General features: G+C 41.4%; 2 non-coding genes across 2 annotated transcripts; both read left to right on the forward strand.

The window, feature by feature from the left end:
- The first annotated feature begins 12,715 nt into the window (after positions 1-12,715).
- trnal-caa (transfer RNA leucine (anticodon CAA)) lies at positions 12,716-12,828 on the forward strand. The gene is made up of 2 exons: positions 12,716-12,753; positions 12,783-12,828. It is a non-coding gene; the product is annotated as a tRNA-Leu (tRNA).
- A 6,137-nt stretch (positions 12,829-18,965) lies between these two features.
- trnat-agu (transfer RNA threonine (anticodon AGU)) lies at positions 18,966-19,039 on the forward strand. Its single transcript has one exon. It is a non-coding gene; the product is annotated as a tRNA-Thr (tRNA).
- Positions 19,040-22,658: the final 3,619 nt, after the last annotated feature.

A 22,658-nucleotide genomic window follows, 5' to 3' on the forward strand; every position in this document is an offset into this window, starting at 1 on the left:
AATACCTTGTAATATACGTTGTAATCACATATTTCAGATGAAGTCTGCTGTATTTGCTTACCCTTCGCTCTTTGGAAGCTGGGGCGGCAGAAGCACCTCGTCTCTTCCCGTAAAAGGTCTTGGTCTCCATACTGTACTGTGGTCAATGTAGTGCAGGTTCGCAGTTTTTTTTGTGATGGGAGCTCACCCAATCCCTTTGTGTATTTATGCTATATTCACATGTACGGCTAGAATGTTCATTGTCTTCCAATGAAAGGCGGGTGCCTGTTGCCGAAGTCTGGAGACATTAGAGGCTTGCCACACCCGGACTGTTAAACCACCGCATTAGCACGTCAAAGCCCATTGAGGAGCCGGGCGCAATAATTGTTTTGTCCCTTGATTTACTGATCTGCATTAATTATGGAAATCGAGTTCCTGCTCTTTGCAGACGACCTGGTCCCGCTGTCGCCCACAGAACAGAGGCTGCACCAGAACCTGGCGCTGCTGGAGCAGCACTGTCAGACCTGGGCGCCGACAGTCAATCTGGACAAGAACAGAGTTATGGTTTTCCAGAAAAAAAGCCAGACCTCAGGGAAACAGGTACAAATTCACACTTAACAACACATTAACACCAAACAACGGGAGCAGGGACGAATAAGGCCAGTACCCACTATTGTTAAACATACAGAAAAGAATATTAAAGTATTGAATATTAGTATTGGCTTTAGTATTAGCCATACAGAACATTAAAGTGCCCCTTTTCCATTCAGCAGGTGCCTGAGCCGCTGTGTCCTATCTTCTGACAGTCACCGTTGTGAATGTCTGTAGAGTGTATCTTATTTTTAGTACTAAAATAAATACTTAGTACTTTAGTACTAAGTACTAAAATACTAGTACCGAGGGAGCATCTGCATTTATAACTTCGTTTTTAAAATTAGTCAAGCAATATGAAGCATCTCCTTTTACTTTTAAGTCCCTTAAATACATTGAGCACAGCTACTCACCACGTAAGATTGCTTTTTGATACCATCCTTACACAAAGCAGAAACTTTCCGATGACATACAGTTCAAGTGGAAAGATTACAGATTTTAATCGTCTTTAATTTTGTTACGTTATACGTTTTAGGAACGTTTCATCTAAACAAACACCACAAAACTATTCTCGATTGTATTTCTGAATGTTATGTTACACCTACAGTAGTTCACTGCTTTAAATACATCGAATTAAGAAAGTTATGTGTAGGACTTTAGATCTTTTTTTCTGAAGCAAGGAAAATCTAATCATGTTTCTCTATAACAATAATAAAAAACTTTATTTTACATATCACCTTTAAAAGTGGCATCTCAAAGCAATACAGTAGATCGAAAAACAGTTAAAAGGGACCAAAGTAAATACCAGACAAACACAAACGCGTTTTTAATAAAATGCTTTTATTCATTCAGCAGAGAGTGAGAGGGACATCCAGCAGAGAGAGACACACACACCGGTTTCCATTGACAAAATTGTTTTTTTTCAATTCCTCTTGTCAAACAGGAATGTTTTGTTTGTGGACAGACTGTTAGACTAGAGGAGAAGAGCGCCTCCTTCTACGAAGCATTTCGTTGATCCGATCACTAATTCTTTTCCAGTCGCACGAAGTAAGGGTTGTAAAGCGCTGATTCTTATGGAATGTGTTCCGCCGGGGATTCAAAAAAATTATTTGACAAAATTTGTTTTTTTTCAATTCCTCTTGTCTAACAGGAATGTTTTGTTTGTGGACAGACTGTCCACAAACGTGAGACTGTCTTTCTCAGACTTACATTCCCGAATGTCCCCCGCCCCGGTCAACAATCCTAGGAAGAACACGAAACAGCCTGTTAATAAAATTTTTACAATTTTGTTCGGTCAGTTCTTCCTCCCAGAATTTACAGATTGCATCGATCAGTTCCTGCTTTGTGACGGGCTTAGCAGTTTTCCGAACGTAGTCTTTCAACGAATGCCAAACCATCTCTATCGGATTTAGATCTGGGGATTCGGCTGGAGTTTTCACCCAGTTCACTCCTTCTGCTATAAGCCTCGCCCTTGCTGCTGTTTGTTTCGGATCGTTGTCTTGAAAGAGACGGTGCCTTGATCCAAACTGCTCCCTGATATATGGGGCAGCATGCTGTGTGACCACAACTTCCTCGAAGAATACACGGTCCATAATTCCTTCGAAAATAAGAAGTGGTCCCGGGCCTCTTCTAAATATACCCCCCCAGACGTGAACCTTCAGTGGATGTTTGGGCTTTGGCTTGTCCACATATCTCCCCTTTTTGCAAAATGCCATTGTTGAAAACTGTTCCAGAGCCACTGTTGTTTCGTCGGTGAAAAGTACATCCTGAAATGCCTCCCCCTGTTCAATCCATTGGAGCGCTTGCTTGAGTCTTTCCTCTTTGTTTTTTTGCCTTATCATGGGGCATGTGTTGGTTTTTCTGTATCTCCATCCAAGCCTCCTGCGTACTCCTCTTATCGATGTCGGGCTAACGGTCGCACCGAGGTCAGCCCAAAGCCATCTTTGGACTTGCATCGCCGGTAGCTCATCATTTTCATCAGTCAGTTTGTCGACAGCTCGCACAATAAGACTTGGAAAAAAAAAGAGATCAGCAGTTAGTTTTAAAAATAATGTGCGTAGTTGTATTTACATGCAAGAAAGGTATTTTTAGAAATTTATTTACCTTTGAATCGTCCTCGGTTTAGATTCTCTTTGCCTCCTCTCCCCTTTATAATGCCATCTCACTGTGCTTTCAGAAACGAAGATGTCCATCGAAGCCAACTGCTGTACAATGTCCCGTGTTGACTTCCCGTTTCTTTTCATCTCCATTATTTGGTGTGAGAGAGTTTTCGTGATTTTGGTCATTGTCCGTCCACTTACCAAAGCGATACAGTGGTGCAGCTTGAATTCTGTACCTATATACTGTATGGTATGGTACAGATAAAACTTACACCATACCGATGAGCTAATGCCAGGGAAAGACACTCCTATTTTATTTAAAACACAATACGCCAGGAAATGTGTCTGATGCATTAGCAAGTTAAAACAATTGGGTCGAAAACCTGGGCGTAACACCATTTCCTTTTTCTGATCATTCGCTTTCTGGATACACATTTCACCTGTCCTGTTCTTTGTTTTCCTGGTTTGCTGATTATGCCTGCTGTGGTCCACTCCTACCCTCACACCTAAAGAATACTATTTTAAATTTCTTGGCGCAGTTCATTAACCCTTGTATGTTCTGTCCGCGCCCAAAATGCAATTTAAAAAAAGTCAAAAACCGCGCTCAAAATGCAATTTAGAGCTTAATAAGATACACTCCACAGGCATTCACAACAGCAACATATGAAACGTTTATTTTTTAATCGCTGTCTAAGGAAATCTCAGTATAACTTTGTTCATGAACAAACAGTGGCATGTTACATTATTATTCGTTTTTTTGTTAACAAGGCTCGCCAGCTAATGTGAATTGAAACCTGTCTTGCTAGCTTTTAAAGTCGTGCATGTGTAAACGACAATTGAAATAGAGAAAAAAGACCTGACTGACAAGCCGATACATACTCTTAGAGTTTGATTAATAGGGAATATAATACAAAAATATAGTACTAAAAAAGGTACTACCAATTTTAAAGGTGATTTTACTTTTAAATAAAAATTTGAATCCCCTGCGGAACACATTCCATAAGAATCAGCGGTTTTACAGTACATATCGCCTTTAAAGGTGGCTTCTCAAAACGCTTTACAGGATAAAAACAACCAGAACAGCAACAACAACAATATTGTATTTCATTGCACTTTAAAAACCAAGTAATAACTTAACTATACGTGCAAACGTTTCATATGTTGCTGTTGTGAATGCCTGTGGAGTGTATCTTATTTGCCTTGAGTCCTGGTTATCTCTCTCCCCCTTCCCCCCTCTCTCCCTCAATTCAATTCAATTCAAGGTGTTTTATTTGCATGACAGATGGGTACAATCAGTGTTGAGTATGTATATTTTGATATTTACACCCGGCGCGGCACCGAGGGAGCGTCTGCATTTATAACTTTGTTTTTAAAATTAGTCAAGCAATATGAAGCATCTCCTTTTACTTTTAAGTCCCTTAAATACATTGAGCACAGCTTTCTCACCACTTAAGATTGCTTTTCGATACCATCCTTACACAAAGCAGAAACTTTCCGATGACTCACAGTACAAGTGGAAAGATTACAGATTTTAATAGTATTTTATAGTACTAAACTAGCGCTTCGTAGAAGGAGGCGCTCTTTTCCTCTAGTCTAACAGTCTGTCCACAAACAAAACATTCCTGTTAGACAAGAGGAATTGAAAAAAAAAAACAATTTTGTCAATGAAAACCAGTGTGTGTGTCTCTCTCTGCTGGATGTCCCTGTCACTCTCTGCTGAATGAATAAAATAATTTTATTGAAAACGCGTTTGCGATTGTCTGGTATTTACCTTGGTCCCTTTTAACTGTTTTTACAGTCTACAGTATTGCTTTGAGACGCCACTTTTAAAGGTGATATGTAAAATAAATTTTTTTATTATTGTTATGGAGAAACATGATCAGATTTTCCCTGGTTCAGAAAAAAAGATCTAAAGTGCTACATCTAACTTTCTTAATTCGATGTATTTAAAACAGTGAACTACTGCAGGTGTAACATAACATTCAGAAATACAATCGAGAATAGTTTTGTGGTGTTTGTTTAGATGAAACGTTCCTAAAACGTATAACGTAATAAAATTAAAGACGATTAAAATCTGTAATCTTTCCACTTGTACTGTGAGTCATCGGAAAGTTTCTGCTTTTTGTAAGGATGGTATCAAAAAGCAATCTTAAGTGGCGAGAAAGCTGTGCTCAATGTATTTAAGGGACTTAAAAGTAAAAGGAGATGCTTCATATTGCTTGACTAATTTTAAAAACTAAGTTATAAATGCAGATGCTCCCTCGGTGCCGCGCCGGGTGTAAATATCAAAATATACATACCCAACACTGATTGTACCCATCTGTCATGCAAATAAAACACCTTGAATTGAATTGAATTGAGGGAGAGAGGGGGGAAGGGAGAGAGAGATAACCAGGACTCAAGGCAAATAAGATACAATCCACAGGCATTCACAACAGCAACATATGAAACGTTTGCACGTATAGTTAAGTTATTACTTGGTTTTCAAAGTGCAATGAAATACAATATTGTTGTTGTTCCTGTTCTGGTTGTTTTTATCCTGTAAAGCGTTTTGAGAAGCCACCTTTAAAGGCGATATATACTGTAAAACTGCTGATTCTTATGGAATGTGTTCCGCAGGGGATTCAAATTTTTATTTATTTATTTTTTAATTGGGTATCTAAGGAAATCTCAGTGTAACTTTGTTCATGAACAAACAGTGGCATGTTACATTATTATTCGTTTTTTTGTTTACAAGGCTCGCCAGCTAATGTGAATCGAAACCTGTCTTGCTAGCTTTTAAAGTCGTGCATGTGTAAACGACAATTCAAATAGAGAAAAAAAGACCTGAATGACAAGATTTAATTAATGCACATCAGTAAATCAAGGGACAAAACAACTATTGCGCCCGGGTCCTCAATGGGCTTTGACGTGCTAATGCGGTGGTTTAACAGTCCGGGTGTGGCAAGCCTCTAATGTCTCCCGACTTTGGCAAGAGGCACCCGCCTTTCATTGGAAGACAATGAACATTCTAGCTGTACATGTGAATATAGCATAAATACACAAAGGGATTGGGTGAGCTCCCATCACAAAAAAAGAACTGCGAACCTGCACTACAGCGACCATAGTACAATATGGAGACCAAGACCTTTTACGGGAAGAGACGGGGTGCTTCTGCCGCCCCAGCTTCCAAAGAGCGAAGGGTAAGCAAATACAGCAGACTTCATCTGAAATACGTGATTACAGCGTATATTACAAGGTATTATTGCCGTTTTGAATTTTAAATTCAATTATAATTATTTCTTCGTAGCCTGTTCTTCAAGAAAACACCGCACGGGCGAAACGATCTACCACCAGGAGAGTAAAAAAGAAAGCGGTAAGACGGAAAAAAAGAAAAGTTTATTTTCACTTCTGTTCCGCGACTGATGAATACTACTGTGTGACTTTATTTCTTACATGAATTATGTTATTTTGCCACAGGCCGTGGGTCTCTACTCTCGGCCACTGGCCAGGGTGCCAACCTGTAGAAGCAGCATCTGTGTGGAGACATTTCGGCAGCAGCGGGAGCAGTACGATGCATTACTAGGGAGGACTGGGAGGCTAGAGACACTCCTGAAAATGCAGAGGAAGGAGACAGTATGTTCCAGCAGTCAAACAGTTGAGCAGCTGTCTCCCGAAAAGTGCCTCTCCCCGCCGCGCAGGTTGCAATGCCTGGCGGAAGCTCTGCCCCCCGCAGAGCACACACCGCCTCAGGACACTCCATCCCGGCCTCTCCGCTCACCACCGCGCAGGAATTTGTTGATGCTGTCCCCGCCGTCTATCTCCCCCCAGGAAGCACCATTTACAGAGCGGAATTCACAGACGCCAGTGGGACGAATAATTCTCCCAGATATCCAACTACCCATCACTCAGGAGATGGAGGGGGGGTTGTACTTGCAGTGCATCAGCATAGACGGGAAAGCAAGAGCCGACCGCTACGCCGCCCTCGTGTTTCGAAATCTTGTGACTTTTGAAATTTACTGGGGGTGGGCCACGTCTGTAAATTTCGATGGGTCCAGAGGCAAAAGTCCCTTGCCTTGCAATCTCCGGGAAACCAATAGTAGCATGGTGAATCGGAGATTCTCAACCCTTACTGCGTGCGACTGGAAAAGAATTAGTGATCGGATCAACAAAATGCTTCGTAGAAGGAGGCGCTCTTTTCCTCTAGTCTAACAGTCTGTCCACAACAAAACATTCCTGTTAGACAAGAGGAATTGAAAAAAAACAATTTTGTCAATGGAAACCGGTGTGTGTGTCTCTCCCTGCTGGATGTCCCTCTCACTCTCTGCTATATGAATAAAAGCATTTTATTAAAAACACGTTTGTGTTTGTCTGGTATTTACTTTGGTCCCTTTTAACTGTTTTTCCCATCTACTTTTTTGCTTTGAGATGCCACTTTTAAAGGTGATATGTAAAATAAAGTTTTTTATTATTGTTATAGAGAAACATGATCAGATTTTCCCAGGTTCAGAAAAAAATATCTAAAGTGCTACACATAACTTTCTTAATTCGATGTATTTAAAGCAGTGAACTACTGTAGGTGTAACATAACATTCAGAAATACAATCTCATATTTGAAAAATAAAAACGATTACAATCTAATCCTTCCACGTTTGATCCCAAAATCCCAAGAAATATAAATCTAAACGGGTAGAAAGGTATGCTGAAAGTTTATTAAGATACTTAGAAGACAAAGATACTGTATCAATTTATGTTGCATTAGCCTAATTATGATTAAAAAACACATATAATTAAACTCGCGTTTGCGATTTAAATCAGATGACGATTTAAATCAATATAAATGTTTATATTGTAACGCATACTGTCCAGCCTGCATTTCTCTATAAAAATTTACTCTATTGCACACACACACACACTAGAAGCAGGAAGCAGAAACAGGGACCATTGTCAGAAGGGAAGAAGGTGACTATTCATTGTTATCAAAAATGACTTAGAATCGATCATGTTGTGATATTTTGAAATATAAAAGTCAATTGATTGTCCATAATATCGCTATTCTATTTTTTCAAAGAAATGTTTGCACAAGCTGGATTTGAACACACAACCCATGAGTTGATAGTTGGGCACGTAGACCAGTAGGCTACTAGGGAAGTTGCATAAAGAGAGAGGCGAAACAGCCCTACACAGCCCTGTCGCAGTACACGAATATAATCATATCGTTATTAAATTCTTTAGATACGCGATTCCATATTATATTAGCAGAAAAGCTTAAAACTACCATTTTTTCACACGCTATTTCACATGCTAGTTATATACTTCGATGCTTTAAATCGTTAGGGAGAAATGGAATACCGGTGTGTATTTTTCCTTTAAAGTACCGATTCCTGGAATCTGACCGGCTGACACCCCTCTGAAGTCGTTCCATAAAATCTGGTATACGGAAAAGAAAGTGTTGCTACATACAAGTATCTCTTAATACAGTCTTTGCTGTGCTCTTGAGTATCCTTGTGATATTTTGAGCTCTAGTTGAATGATAAGTGTCGCATTTTAAATCATTTTCGTAGTTAGAAATTATGAAACGCCCTGTTAAAAGCAAGGAAGTTTTTATGCCCGTTGAAGTAAAACAAAATGCCTGACAAAGTATGGCTTGGACAGATTCCAAGTGCTTGTACAAATGTGCTAAAGAAATTATACTTTGAGTATACAGCTTGTCCAAAGTCATCCATTATTAATACTATTAGTAATATCTTCGGTAAAGGCTTTGATGCATAAATATTTCTGATAAAGGTAGGTTGTGTACTTTTGTCCAACTGAGCAATCTTGCTTTCATAAAATATACCAACATTTTAATGACTGATGATTAACATGCTGTAATACACAGTTCAAAATTAAAAGCTCAAATGCTGTACATGAGAGGTTAAGCTCCCCCTGGCGGTTTTACAAGGTGACGCCGGATAGTTTCCGGGATGACACCAAATGACGCGATTAACCGCGTGATACTGCGTGACACCGCGACACGCCCACCGGGGTATGCCGCGAAATACCCCACCCATTTTGAATTGCTGCATCTGTAATACCTTGTGATACATGCAAGACATCTGTAAACGAAGATGTAATTACAATAAAATTGGCAATTCACAGAAAACCACAATTTGTATAATATTATTCCTCGATATCATTGATCAATTAAAGGATTTGAAGAAACAGCAGCAATAGCAGATGATTTTGGTTTTGAACCCATCTTTACACCTCAATAATCCATTTGTCCTCGAAAAAAGAAAAGACAGGCATATTTTGAGTCTCATAATTATATGTGAATATGTGAATAACAGTTTAACCCCAAATGTCTGTAATTGTGATTCTGTTAAAATTCAAAAAAGCATCTATCAATAGTAAGAAATTATTAAGAAAGGAAGAAATTGTGTTATTTCATAAACTGTAAGACATGAAGACATTTACAGGTTATATCCTTTGCTTTGTCTTTTAACACAAGTGTTCAGGATCAAAACCCATATTCGGACGGTTGTGTTTCTCTTGTAATCATCAAATGTCATTGTTTTGTCCGTCAGTTCTTTCTCGAGTTGTACCATGGATATTTTATACCATCAATACTTTTCATGCTCTTTTGCATTTTCTTTCACATACAGAAAAAAACTCAAGGCGTTCTTGTCACTGTGCTACACAGTACAGGACACGCAGGGAGGAATTCGCGCAGCTTTCAGCTCAGTGCGGAGTCCAGAGGGAGGACTCACTCAGTGAATGATCTCTCAGGAAATCCCGGGTGAGATTCAACATCCCGGGTGAGGTTTTTTTGCAACAGCCACGACAAGTGTGAAGATGTTCTCTGGATTTCCTGAATGTGGCTTTAAATTAGTTCACATTCTTTGGTAGTTAACAGAACTAAATAATTTGGAGGTACATTTAAAACTTCAGAGAACACTGTAGCACTTCGAGTTTAATTGTGTAAACCTGGCTCTCTATGAACACGAGCAAAGAGTTCTCACTCAACAGAAGACTGCGATGTGAGCACAGTAACATAAAGCACTTGGAGAAACCAGGGATTGAACCCAGGACCTCATACATTTAAGACAAGCACTCTACCACTGAGCTACATCCCCAACATAGATGCCTGTGGAAGTGACTTAGAGATGTGCAGGTGCTCACAGAACACAATCCATCTTTTGCATCTTTTAAGTGCTCTTGATTAAACAATGCATAGAAAAACAGCAGTACTGATGATTTTCATGGACTGATGCACACTTGTTCTGTACAACTCCAGTGATAAAACCTTGTCTGTAAATATTGTAGAACGTAAAAGGGTGAAACAACGCTCCAACTGCAGGAATGGTAACAGAAAGGATCATTTTCTTATTTAATATGTCCGTTTGAGATGCCTTGTCAACGCACACAGACGTTAGAGCTGAACAAATATTTTGTACACAAGACGGCAGTGCGATATTAGAATTCCTGTCTTCTTGATGGATTCAGACTCCTTCTCAGAGGTCCATGCTCGCCAAATAAGTTTACAGCTGTAGCGGCAATGCTTGTTAATAAGACAGAATTAAGCGTTGCTGTGCTTTCCTAAATGAGGCCCCATCTCACTCTCCCTCTCTGTGGTGCAACCACAGAGAAAGTATTCATGCAGGCTGATTTAAGATGTTTTCTTTTCATAAGGGACAGCTCCCAAACGGAGATGCACTTAGCTAAGCCTGGCTATCATGATCAATGGTCATCCATTGGCGCCTATCTTTCTAGGGAGTGCCGATTGGATATCTGGACTGCATTCCTAAGCGTCAGGAGTAAGTGACTCATATCTCACTTTGATCAACCAATCAGGGATTGGCAGGGCGTGGTAACACCACGTGGGTCTCCAATGCCCGCCAAAATCTCAACCAATCAGCACACATCTGTGTCTTGGTCAAAAACGGAGCGCAAGCTCAGATCGGGGCTCTCCTTGGCCATTTTCGGGCATCCTCAGAGACAATCATGTGACAACTGCTGTTGTCTGCACTGGGACTTGGACTTTGTTCTAAGCACGAGACCGAGGATCCCGTACGTACTCAGAATTCTACCAACGTGAATGCTCCGCTTGATCAACGGCAGCCTACAGTTGGACCCTTGTCGACAACCTGAATAGTTTATTCAGAAGCAGCGCTGGTCCGGGAACGAACCAGCTTCTTCCCGGGCAAAAGAGTGACTTGTGAGGACTCGCAGTCACACTCTGTGCATAGAGACTTTCTACTAGCCAGCCGGACTGCTGGTAGATCCCCTCGGAGCAACGACTGCCCTGCGCGCCGCAATCAGATTCCTCCGCCCGTCCAACTCTGAGCTGCACCTCGACTGGTTGGTCGGTAGCCAGAGGACGCCGGGACAATGCCCATTGGACAACCGCTGGAACCGAGGCTGCAACAGAGCCTGTCAGCTGGTTTGGTGTTCGTGCCAGGAAATTCCAAATCCATACACAGCGGATAAGTAAACCCCATGTTCTACATTGCGTCTCGAGAATTCAATTGTACCTCAACATAAGTTGTTATCAATTTAATTCATGAGTATTGCATTTACTTCCGAGTTTAGAGTAACAGTGGGTAATAACACTGATTAGCGATTTGGTAACCGAACGATATATATTGACATATATTCTCTGTTGTGTATCTCTTTGTGTTTGCATCTCTTCGAGATTATATACCTTGTGTATTGATAACCCTCACAGTAAGGTCTGCCGCTTGTATCCAGGCAGACTGGTATATGTTTGGTGCACAATTTATATTAATAACTGTATCTCGTGTATTGAACCCGTGTGTGTGCGTTGTTAGTTGTTCTGACAATTGATTTTCTAAAAGCCACAACGAATCACCTCGTGATTGCTGCTGCAATGAATAATTGTCTCAGTAAACCCATCAAACCTCTACACAGCTAAGGAAGAGTAGCTCGGAAAATACCCAACTCAACAAGCGAGCGCGTTGGTTGCTCTTGATCTTAATGCAAGGAGCTTTTTTTTTTCGCATTAATGATTATTAACCAGAAACAGCTGCACAACTGGTTGCATTTGTGATTATGTCACTTCTCTGCTTCAGCAAGGTCAATAAAAGACTCTGAAAGTAGTAGAGAAAAACTGAATTAAAATCATATAAGCAATTCTGAGCGATATCTGCATACAGGCAATCCAATAAGAACGTTGAAATCTTTGAATGTCATCTCTCTATATATTGCGCTGCTTTTTACTTGGAGTAAAACTATTGGATTGAAGGGTTAAAATGTATTGTTGTTATTTGGAGAAATCAATGAACTCGTGATTTTATATGTTTTATAGACGGTCATGCCCACAGAAAAAAGACAGTGCTGATTATTTTTCTGGAGACGGAGCACTGATGACCTATCCGAGCCAATTGATAAAGCCCACCCAGTGGATACTCTAGCAAAACGTGGAAGAACGTTCACCATTGTAACCAAGGCAACCACAGGAACAACATCAAGAAGCACAATCAATTCCCCATTTAAATCTTTCGTGTAAGGTATGCGATGTGAAAGCATGAAGTAAATCCCCTGATCTCTTTTGAACATGGACAAGGTATTTCTGATGGAGCGCAATGAGCAAAGATTTAATAAGCTACTCCTGCCAATGATTCAGCTTAAAGAAGTAAAAGCTTCACAAACAAAAGCAGCTCGCTACCACAGCCAATATTAAATGTACTTGGTGGCACATTACCATTTGCACTGGCTCAAAAGTGGTCTCAGACGTTGTTCCCTACGTAAAGCTGAAAGCGCCAAAGAGCATTTCCATTGAGAAAAAAAAATCTTTCTTGATGTTAAACATAGAGAGCCTGCCTTTTAGAATTCTCCCTCTAAACACCTTGTGCAGCCTCCCGACAGACTAACAAAAAGCGCCTTTTCACCAACTCAATTTATAATACGCCCCTCAAAACTCACAACCGAATAACAATCCATCCGTATATTTGATTTCCAAGATCCATTCAAGGCAACTTGGGTCTTCGCAAGCAAATAATTTCAGGGAAGAAACTCAGTTTAGTCAACTACTGGTGCATTCAGCACACCACTTGCTTTCGCTTGTCAGGGTGGCCGAGTGGTCTAAGGCGCCAGACTCAAGGACATGTGTCTTTCCAGCTGGCTTGGGTGTTCTGGTCTCCAAATGGAGGCGTGGGTTCAAATCCCACTCCTGACAGCTTCCGTTTTTACCTCTCTTGAATGGTTCCAGTGCTAGCTGACAGTGAATGACTGAAATATAAAAGCAGCAGAAGAAAGCAAGCAACTCAGTGCAATTTGTGAGTATTCTGCACTGTTAAAATGCACAGGTTTTCATACTTTTTGGAATTCGTAGCTCAAGAAGTCACTCCTGTTTCATTTTCTATTCACCAACTCGATTTGCATTCCGCCCCTCACACCTCACAACAGAATAACAAACGGCTTCATGTTCCACAGCATTCCCCTGTAGATTCGGTTTGCACTATGAATTAGGCGACCCCGAATGAAATATTTTAGTGTTGGCTCAAATGTGAGGAATTTCATGAACCCTCAAAAAGGAACGCTTGCAGAAAATGCCAGCAATTCAAAGCGTGTAGGCAGCATGAACAGACCAATTCTGCAATTTCTTTTATCGCGGGCGGTGCTTTCCGAGTCGATGGCTCTGCATTAGAAATTAGAAGTCCTGAACTCTAAACACGTTCTTGCCATAACTGCTACTCCTGCTGCTACTCCTTCGTCCTCGAAAAAAGAAAAGACAGGCATGTTTTGAGTCTCAAAATGATCTTCTGGATCCACAAGAAACATGTAAATTTGATTGATTCCGCAGTATTTTGGATGTACTGTACTTATAACTTCCATTGAAGAGAGATTTCATCAGTTGCATGAAATTGAAACTTTCGACTTTTTGTCTGGTATTGAAAATATGTTTAAAAAAAACCATAAACAATTTTCTAACAAACAACTCATGAATTATTGCCAGGATCTATATTTAGTGTTCGGTAGTGATAACACTGCTGATATTGATTGAGTAGAAATCTATGATGTATTGACAGCTTTATCTGAAGCAAGAAGTCCTAGAACGCCATCTATGAAGTTTTAGGATTCATACCAAGAAATGCCTTTTGTTTCCCACCCCAACTGCTGCTTTGGCATTACACATTATGTGAACATTACCAGTTTTGGTAGCTTCTGGGCACGATTTTCCTAAACTGAAACTTAAATTATAAAGAAAGTAAAAAATTGTTTTATTACATAAACTATAAGACAATGAAGAGAGTTTACTTCGCTTTTGTTCTTTTGACTTAAGCGTTCAGGATCCGAACCCATCTGTGGACGGTTGTGTTTCTTGAATCTCTTGTAATCATCAAAAGTCGCTGTTTTGTGCTTCAGTTTTTTATCGAGTTGTACCATGGATATTTTATATGATCAATACTTTACATGCTCTTTTGCATTTTCCTTCACATACAGAAAAAGTTCAAGTTGTTCATATCACTGTGCTGCACATTTACGCTGGACCACCTGTAACAGTATAGGACACACAGTGAGGAATTCGTACAGCTTTCAGCTCAGTGCGGAGTCCAGAGGGAGGACTCGCTCGCTGAATCATCTCTCAGGAAATCCCGGGTGAGATTCAAAAGGTAAACCTGGCTCTCTATGAACACGAGCAAAGAGTTCTCACTCAACAGAAGATTTCAATGTGAGTACAGTTATATAAAACACCTGAAGATGCCAGGGATTGAACCCCGGACCTGTGGAGCAGTAAGTGACTTGTAGCGCTGACATAAGAGATACTTACATAAAGTGCTTTTACTGACCATATTACAAATCACAGGAAGTAAGGTCTTGAAACATTGGGCAGTAGTGGGATTTAAACCCATGCCCCTGAGAGAGTGGAGCCTAAAATCCAGCATATTAGACCATTCAGCCACACTACCTCTGGCCCCTTCTCCTTTCCTCTCGTTGCTGAGTATAGGTGCCTTCATGCAATTGAGCCAGGTTTGAATCCCAGCCAATGCATCTCCAAATCTTTTCAAATGAATCTGTGATCTTGTAGCACATCCTCTGAAACCAGCAATCGAAATTGGAAACGTCTTCTTCAACACTGAAAAGCTCAATTAGGATGAAGCAGTAATACACAGGACAGCAGTACCATATGTGTTCTTGATTGATTCAGACTCGTTCTCAGTGGTTCTTGCTCACCAAATAACTAAAAAGCTGAGGAAGAACGCTACGAAAAATACTAATCAAAATACAAAATAATAATCAGTATTAACCAGAAACAGCAGAAAAACTGGTCACAATTGTGATTATGTCGCTTCTCTGCTTCAGCAAGGTCAATAAAGGACTCTCTGAAAGTAGTAAAGCACTAAAGCACTGCAAAACTGAATTCAAAATCATATTAGGAATTCTGAGTGGTGCCTGCTTACATGCAATCCAATACGGATGTTGTCTTTAAATAAGAATTCTCTATGTTTCCCTGCCTTGTCCCTGGAGTGAAACTATTGGATTGAAGGAATTCTTCTGACAGGTTTACAAGGTCCCGTTGATATTTGGATAAGTCTATGAACTCGTGATTTTTATATACTTTAAATAACTGCCATACACACAGAATAAAATGACAGTACTGATGATTTTTCCTGAGATGAAGCACAGCTTATCTTTCCAAGACTGCTTATAAAGGCAAGCCAGTGGATACTCTAGCAGAACATGGACAAACGTTCAGCTTCGTAACCAACAAATTCCCAATTTAGATCTGACATGTGAGGTATTCTTTGTGATTGCTTGAAGTGAAACCCACAATCTCTTTTGGACTTAGACAAGTTATTTCTGATGGAGCGCTATGCGGAAAGACATAATCAGCTCTACCCCTGAGGATGACTCGACTTGAAAATGCAGAACATTAACGTTTCACAGATAAAAGGAGCACAACCGACATTAAAATTGAGGGCGCACTGTGATTTGCACTGACTCAAAAGTGATCTTGGTAGACAAACTTCCCTGCTGAAGGTGGAAACGATAAATTGTGTTGAGAAGAAGAAACACTTTTTTCTCCCTGCTTTGATGTTAAGCTGATAAAGTAGCTTTTAACACATTGCTCCATTTGGTGGTTGTAACACAAAAACTCCTAGCAGCAGTGGGATTCAAGCCCACACCCCCAAAGAGACTGGAGCCTTAATCCAGCACCTTAGACCGCTCGGCCACGCTACCCACTGGGCCCTCTTTTTTTGTCTCATTACTTGCCCGGAGGAAGCCGGGTGGGTTTTGCTCTTGTCACCCGAATTAGTGGCGTTATGACCGTGGAACCGACTGCACCTGCTTTTTCTGAGATGCTTCCCCTCTCATGGCGAGATCTCTACTTCTTTAACACCTCTTGATAAAGATCTTCTGTTGAGCAGGTTTCAGACCTCTGCGTACAGCACCCTTGATGTCATTTTATTTTTACAGCAGCCGCATCCAGAAAGTTGTGTCCTTTACGTTTTATTTGAACAACAAAACTACATACAATACAAACAAGAGCACATATAACGTATCAAGAAAATCGTCAGGGGCACATGCTATAATACAATTACACTTTATGAAAAACGATTACACAAGGTAAATAAAGATAAGGTCCGCACAGCTCGTTCTTACATTTCGAAAGAGTCCGTAAATACCCCTTTACGTCTATTTTGAACTGTTCAAACGTAGGACTCTTCCCAGACCATTTCACTTTATACCACATTCCTAAACGAGGATGCTTCTCATGTTTTAGAACTATTTTGGGCAGTATGGCTTATACAACACACCCACAGTATTCTAATGGTGGACTGCAGATCTGTGCTATAGTTCAGTCGAATTCAAAGGTACCAGCAATCTTACTGGATTTGACTGGGATTCTGAAATGTCTCTTGCAAAAGTATTCGGGTTTGCTTGAACCTTTGATAAAAAAAGTGATCTGATCTGAAACTACCCAGCTTACAATCTCTGAGGTAGTTGTCACTAAACTCGGACGTGATGTGGCACACATGTGCCGTGTGCCTTTACTTTTGTAAAAAACTGGTATCGGGAAAAGTTTCTTAATATTTCTTTTGATTAGCATGCAAGAAAATGTGATCATTACCTATGGAATTTCCCGCCAGCGTGGAGCTTGAATTCACAACCTTGAGACTCAGTGTTCAAGAGTCACAGAAGAGGTCAGCCTGGTCTTCAGTTTGCCAACGATAAGCTCCGGCAGTGCTCCTCTGTAAAGCAGATTGTTCGGATCGGTTATGTGGGACGGCACTTCGATACTAAGATCGTTTGCAGCACACGCATGGTTTCCCCCTTCACGCAAAAAACATAGACGATGGAAACTCTCTTGTCTTGGGCTGCTGACTCCTGGATTTAAAGCGCTCTGGGTGCCAGCTATGTCTCTAACAAGCACACTATAAAGACAGGAATTACACTTTGCTCACGTCACGCATGGAATGGCGAGGCTACTTGTTCCAATATTATCTAGTCTCACCTCATATGGTGCCGATTCCTGGTTTTCATTTAAGAAAGAGCACTGCAAACACCGTAAACAGTGCAAAACGTGTGATGAAAGAAGTCTTTTCCCCCCTTTGTCTAAAGCAGAACACAGCGGAGTCATGCCGAGGGTTGTGAGATCAAGATTTCAGTGGAGCACTGTCGTCTACGTCTTTAGCTACATGAGTTGGACATCCTCTTGTACAGGGAAAGCAGATTGAGATCCTCTGACATGAAAAGTGACAGATAAAAGCCATTTCTCATCCTTTCTCTTAGTGGTGGAACTATCGCATTGTAGATTAAGCCGGCCCAGGGACGCCAAATATGTAATCATAGTTGCTCTCTGAAGGCACCAGTTCTGTAGGGTTTGGGCATTTACTGAGACAATTATTAATTGTAGCAGTAAATCACAAAGTTGATTCTTTTGGTGGCTTTAGAATCCAACCATGCGACATAACTCAAACAACGCGCACACACAGGTACTAACACACGAGGATACATTTATTAATACATAGTATATGCATGTAAACCTAACAGATCTTATCGAGAGGGTTATCAGAATACAAAAGGTATATATTCAGTCAGTTACAAAGTGTTACACATATCAAGAGGACATACGTTCAGTATATCATTCATTAAGACCGTTTCGTAAAGTGAACTTGGTTACAACTTCTACATTAGATACTCAAACAAGTACATAACTCTTAGGAATTAAATTGATATCAACTGGTTTGGATAACAATTGAATTCTCGAGCTGTAATGCATTGAAGTTGAATACTCATCCAATCTCTGGGGATTCAGATCTCCTGCGGGCACAAAGAAACAGTTGCAGGCTGTTGCTGTCCAATCCGCGCTCTCTGGCTCCGTGCCAGGCTGTGCTGTGCGGCTTGCGACGGTGCGCTGCTGATGCTCACTGACCGGCTAGTTAGTGTTGGCTTTAACTAGCAAAGTTTGTGCACAGGAGAAAAGATGACTGTGGGTCCCAGCAAGTTAGGAAGAGGACCGGTTCGTTCCTGATGAAGAGCTAGTTCTGAATAGTAATTCAGCTGTCCACAGTTCCGACCTGTTCACGAGGCCTGCTGCTGGTTACTCTCTGGCAACCTCCACTCTAGACTCTTAGAACAAAGGAAAGTTCTGGCGCTCGGACACACTGGCCGTTCCGTGGTTGTCCGGGCTGAGTCTCAGGATGGTCAGGAGGCGCGCTGCGAGAATGTCCTGCCCTTGGGAGCCTCCTGCTCCTGGGCCGTCCTGCCCTGGAATTCTCCTTTGAATTCCCTTTAGAATTGTTGCATCTGAATTTGAATCTCGTTGAATCTGAATCTGAATCTGAATCTCTCAGGCTCTCTGTGTTGCCTGTTTTTACCTGGAGGAACTTCAGCTCATTGATTGGCTGAAAGTTCCATGGGCATCAGAGTCCCACGTGGGTTACTCGGCCCTACCGGTCCCTGATTGGTTGATCAAGGTGAGATATGAGTCACTTACTCCTGACACTTAGTAATGCAGTCCAGATGTCCAACTGGCACTCCCTAAACAGATAGGGGCCAATGGATGACCATTGATCATGATAGCCAGGCTTAGCTAAGTGCATCCCCCTGTGGGAGCTGTCCTTATCAAAAGAAAACATCTTGCATGAATGGTTTCTCTGTGGCTGCACCACAGAGATGAACAGAGAAATGGGGCCTCATTTGGGAAGCTCAGAAACACTTAATTCTGCATTATTATTAAGCCTCGCCGCTACAGCATGTAAATGAGGCAACTTGCAAGGCGAGCAGGCTCGGTGCACACCGAACGCAGATGTCTCAGAGCAGTTGAGACGTGTCCAAGTGGCTGTCAAAGGACAGCACTTTGCCGGTGCCGTGGCTTAGTTGGCTAAAGCGCCTGTCTAGTAAACAGGAGATCCTGGGTCCGATTCCCAGCGGTGCCTTTATTCCTGTCTTACTGTACAGAATTTATCCTTATGGGCAAATCCCATGCCTTTTAATTCAGGTGCATGCAAGTGTTCGTTTCCTTTCTGGAACAACTTGTTTTGAAAGAAATCTATACAGCTTGCGAAAGATGAAACACAAATCTTTCTTATCAGTGAGGAAGAGGTACTCCCAGCAGGCCAGCTAATACCAACAAAGTTTTTTTTTCACCCTAACCCAGAGAATGGCGAAAAGCGAGGCGCCTGTGGCTCTGCAGTGTAATCAGTTCGCGAGTTCGGCAGTTAGCTGAAAGAGTGGTAAATGGAGCTCGCCCCAGCCCGTCCTTATTCTTTTAAAGAGGATAAAAAATTAACTTCGCCGCCATTACTACCAGCTTTAAAAGACTGCCATGGGCACGGAAAAAAACACACTACAGATGACTTTTCTGGAACCGAAGCAGAGATTCCTTTACGAACCAACTGATAAAGCTCAGCCAGTGAATACTGATAACAGAATGTGAAAGCACGATCAACTTTGTAACTGCAACCACAGGAAAAACAGCAAGAAGCAGGCTCCATTCCCCATTTAAATCTGTCGTGCGAGGCATGCTTTTTGCACGCATGAAGTAAATCCCACGATTGCTTTTGAACTTGGACAAAGTTCTTCCAAAGGAGCGCTATGCGCAAAGATTTAACATGTTCTTTACCACCCCTGGGTGCTGCAGGTGCTTCAGGTGGAGAAAGGCCTGCAGGTAATACAGTACAAGAAGCTGCTCAGGTAAGGTGATGTCTTGCCCAGTCTGTGGAACACATCTCTCTTTGCAACCATCAACACCTTCCAGCAATCCTTCGTACTTGGTTCTGGACTCTGCAACTGTCTATATCTGTTTGAGAAATTCGTACTCATCAACTTTTTTTGTATTCAAATTAAAAGTACAACTGAAAGAAGTTTTATAATGAAAATGACCTAATTTTAGTAATCTCTTGGCAACATTCTTACTGTTCTTCTTCTGAATATCCTTTAGGATACTTTGGAAGTTGATGATGAGGTTAGCCAGGCTGGGATCCTCTACTTTCACACTGATATCATTTAGGATGTAGCCCGGAAAATGGTTTATGTTCTTAATATAATTAGCAATGATTTGGTGAGACAGTCCAGTGGTCTTCATTTGGTTACAATAATTGTTGTTTTGGATAGGCCCTTTACAAAGTTTAAGGAAGATGCAGATGGATCCATAAAAACAGGAATCTGGAAACATTTTCTACCTGATAAATGTAGAGTCACTATGTTTATGGCTGAGATTTCACATGGGTGAATTTTAAGCTAAGGAGTAAAAACATGTGCTATGGAAATATCACTGCTCAATTTTAAATGCCTTTAAAAAATAAATACCTCCTGAGAGCAATCTGCCACTCCAAGATCCTTGGTAAGGTCCTGTTTAAACCCAGCCAGGTGAGGAGCATCCAGGGAGTGCGTTCTGTCCAGTCCAGCCTGGGTCACCATCTTCCTGAAAGCCTGCTGATGGCTTTTAAGAACTGGGGGGACAGAAGGAATACAAAATACACATTTAAACATTTTTACTTCTAAGACAAACTAGAATACAAGTATAAAACAAAAGATACATTTGGAAAAAATAGAAAGTTCTCCAGAACTCACATCTTCCCCTTCCTCTTCCACTTCAGTCTCTGGCATCTCTTCCTCCTGGACAGCAGCCTCTTGCTCAGGGCATCTGGACCACTGGTATATCATTTTAACATACCCTTACATAAAGGTAAAGGTTAGAAATGAAACAGAAGAACCCTTATAAATTCTAAATATCTTACCTTGCTGATGTGTCTTCAAGATTCCACATAAAACAGTCCATGGACTCCGCCAGTCTCACATTCTCACCACACATGAGCCCTATGCTCTTGCAATCCCTGACCTGCCGATTCCTCAAGTGATTCAACAAGTCCTTCCTGGCCTGGAGAAGGACCTTGCTGATCTCCTCTGCTGAGGCTCATTTCATACACACCCTCTTTAGGTGAAGAGGAAACTGGTCAAATGTCTTCAGGCAGGTCTTGCACACCAGAGGAATCCTCATGGGTCTCTTTTGAAAATAAATAACTTTTGTGTAAAGGAACAAGTCAAGACTGTTTCAGTTTCTTAACCGAGCCTTAATTTTCTCTCCAATAGCTTCACCATATTGTTTATTGTATTTTTATCAGAATTATACCTTGCTCTAAAATAATGACTTTATAAAACAACTTAACTCTTACTTGGTCTTGTTCGCAGTCTTTCCAGTAGAAGTCGTTGTAGAATCTAAAAACTGCTGTGATAATTTGATCTGCCCGAGTGTCCTTCCCTAACCCAGTATTGATAGTTTGTGTACTGTAGGGTCCAAAGGTGGTGTTCTGCAATTTCCTCCCATAATGTTTCTTTGATCAGTTGGAAGTAAGTGTGAAAGCTTCCTCCCAGTGGGGAAGCTCAAGATCCTCTAGTTGTATGACAGATTTTCGTCGTAGTGCTCTTCGAGGATCTGCAGTGAGGTGTGAAGCCAATTTTTGGCATTGCTTACCAGCTTCAGATATGTGAGTTTAGGTGGCTTGGCAGGTTTTATGAGTTCCTCGGTCTTCCGTCGTAGGCTGGCGGGTGCTCGGTTCTCCCGTCCAATAAAACTGCTGTGTTTTGTAAATGGTGGACTGTTTGGATCATTTTGTAGATGATCCTGGTTCCTTGGTGGAAGGTATCCTGTCTGACATGTTTGCTGTGTAGGCAGTGTGGAGGGTGACCATATGGTTGCGTGCATTGTCAACTCTGGATTGATCCATACTTACCATTTAAATGCCTAAAGCTTTGTTGACACCGTTAGGTTTCCACTGTTAGGCAGCTTTAACTCTGTAGAATCTGTGGCTCCATAGGAAGACTATCTTGCCTTTCTGTGTGTCGCTATGTTTCTGCCTGGGTCTTCTTCAGGCATTGTTCTGGAACACTGTGTCCATGCTGGCTTGTTTTTATCCTGTTTTGTAAGGGGCAGTGTGTTGTAGTTCCTCCTAGGGGGCTAGTTTGTATCCTATGGTCTGTGTTCCTTCTGTACGTTTCTGTATGAGTAGGTGCAGTTTCAGTTGGTGAATGGGTTTCTGCTTTTCCTGGTGGGGATTATGCATGGACCATTAACATCTCAATAGGCAATCAGGGTCTTTTGTTTTCCTCCCTAGTAGGACTGTGCAAGCTGTGTGAGTTTCCATAGCTGATTGGTTTCAGTTATTCTTCTGTTTGTTGCGTGTTAGTATGGTGAAGAGTTCCAGTCCCTGTAGGATCTGGCTAGTTAGGAGAGGGGAACGAAGCTCCTTCTCCCAGACTTTATCCGAGAGGGGACCATCTGGGACAAGGAGAGGACTCTCCTTCCAACGACTAAAACCCTCCCAGTTTTTCTGATATACAGGTCTTGTGTAAAGATAGTATTAAGTCTTTTGATCCACTCCCTTTCCTTTTTCTTTCTTTCTGTCTCTGTCCAGTTGGGGTTGCTTTCCAGTCCCGTGGTTCCTGATGTACCTGTGTTGTGTCAGCTGGGTTCGGATGGAGTTACCCGTTCCCCCCACATAGGTCACCCCGCACTTTTTGCACTGGATGCTGTAGATGGCGTTATTGATGTTTTCT

Source organism: Lepisosteus oculatus, chromosome 14 (assembly GCF_040954835.1).
Source record: "Lepisosteus oculatus isolate fLepOcu1 chromosome 14, fLepOcu1.hap2, whole genome shotgun sequence".
In the NCBI taxonomy this organism is placed as follows: Eukaryota; Metazoa; Chordata; class Actinopteri; order Semionotiformes; family Lepisosteidae; genus Lepisosteus; species Lepisosteus oculatus.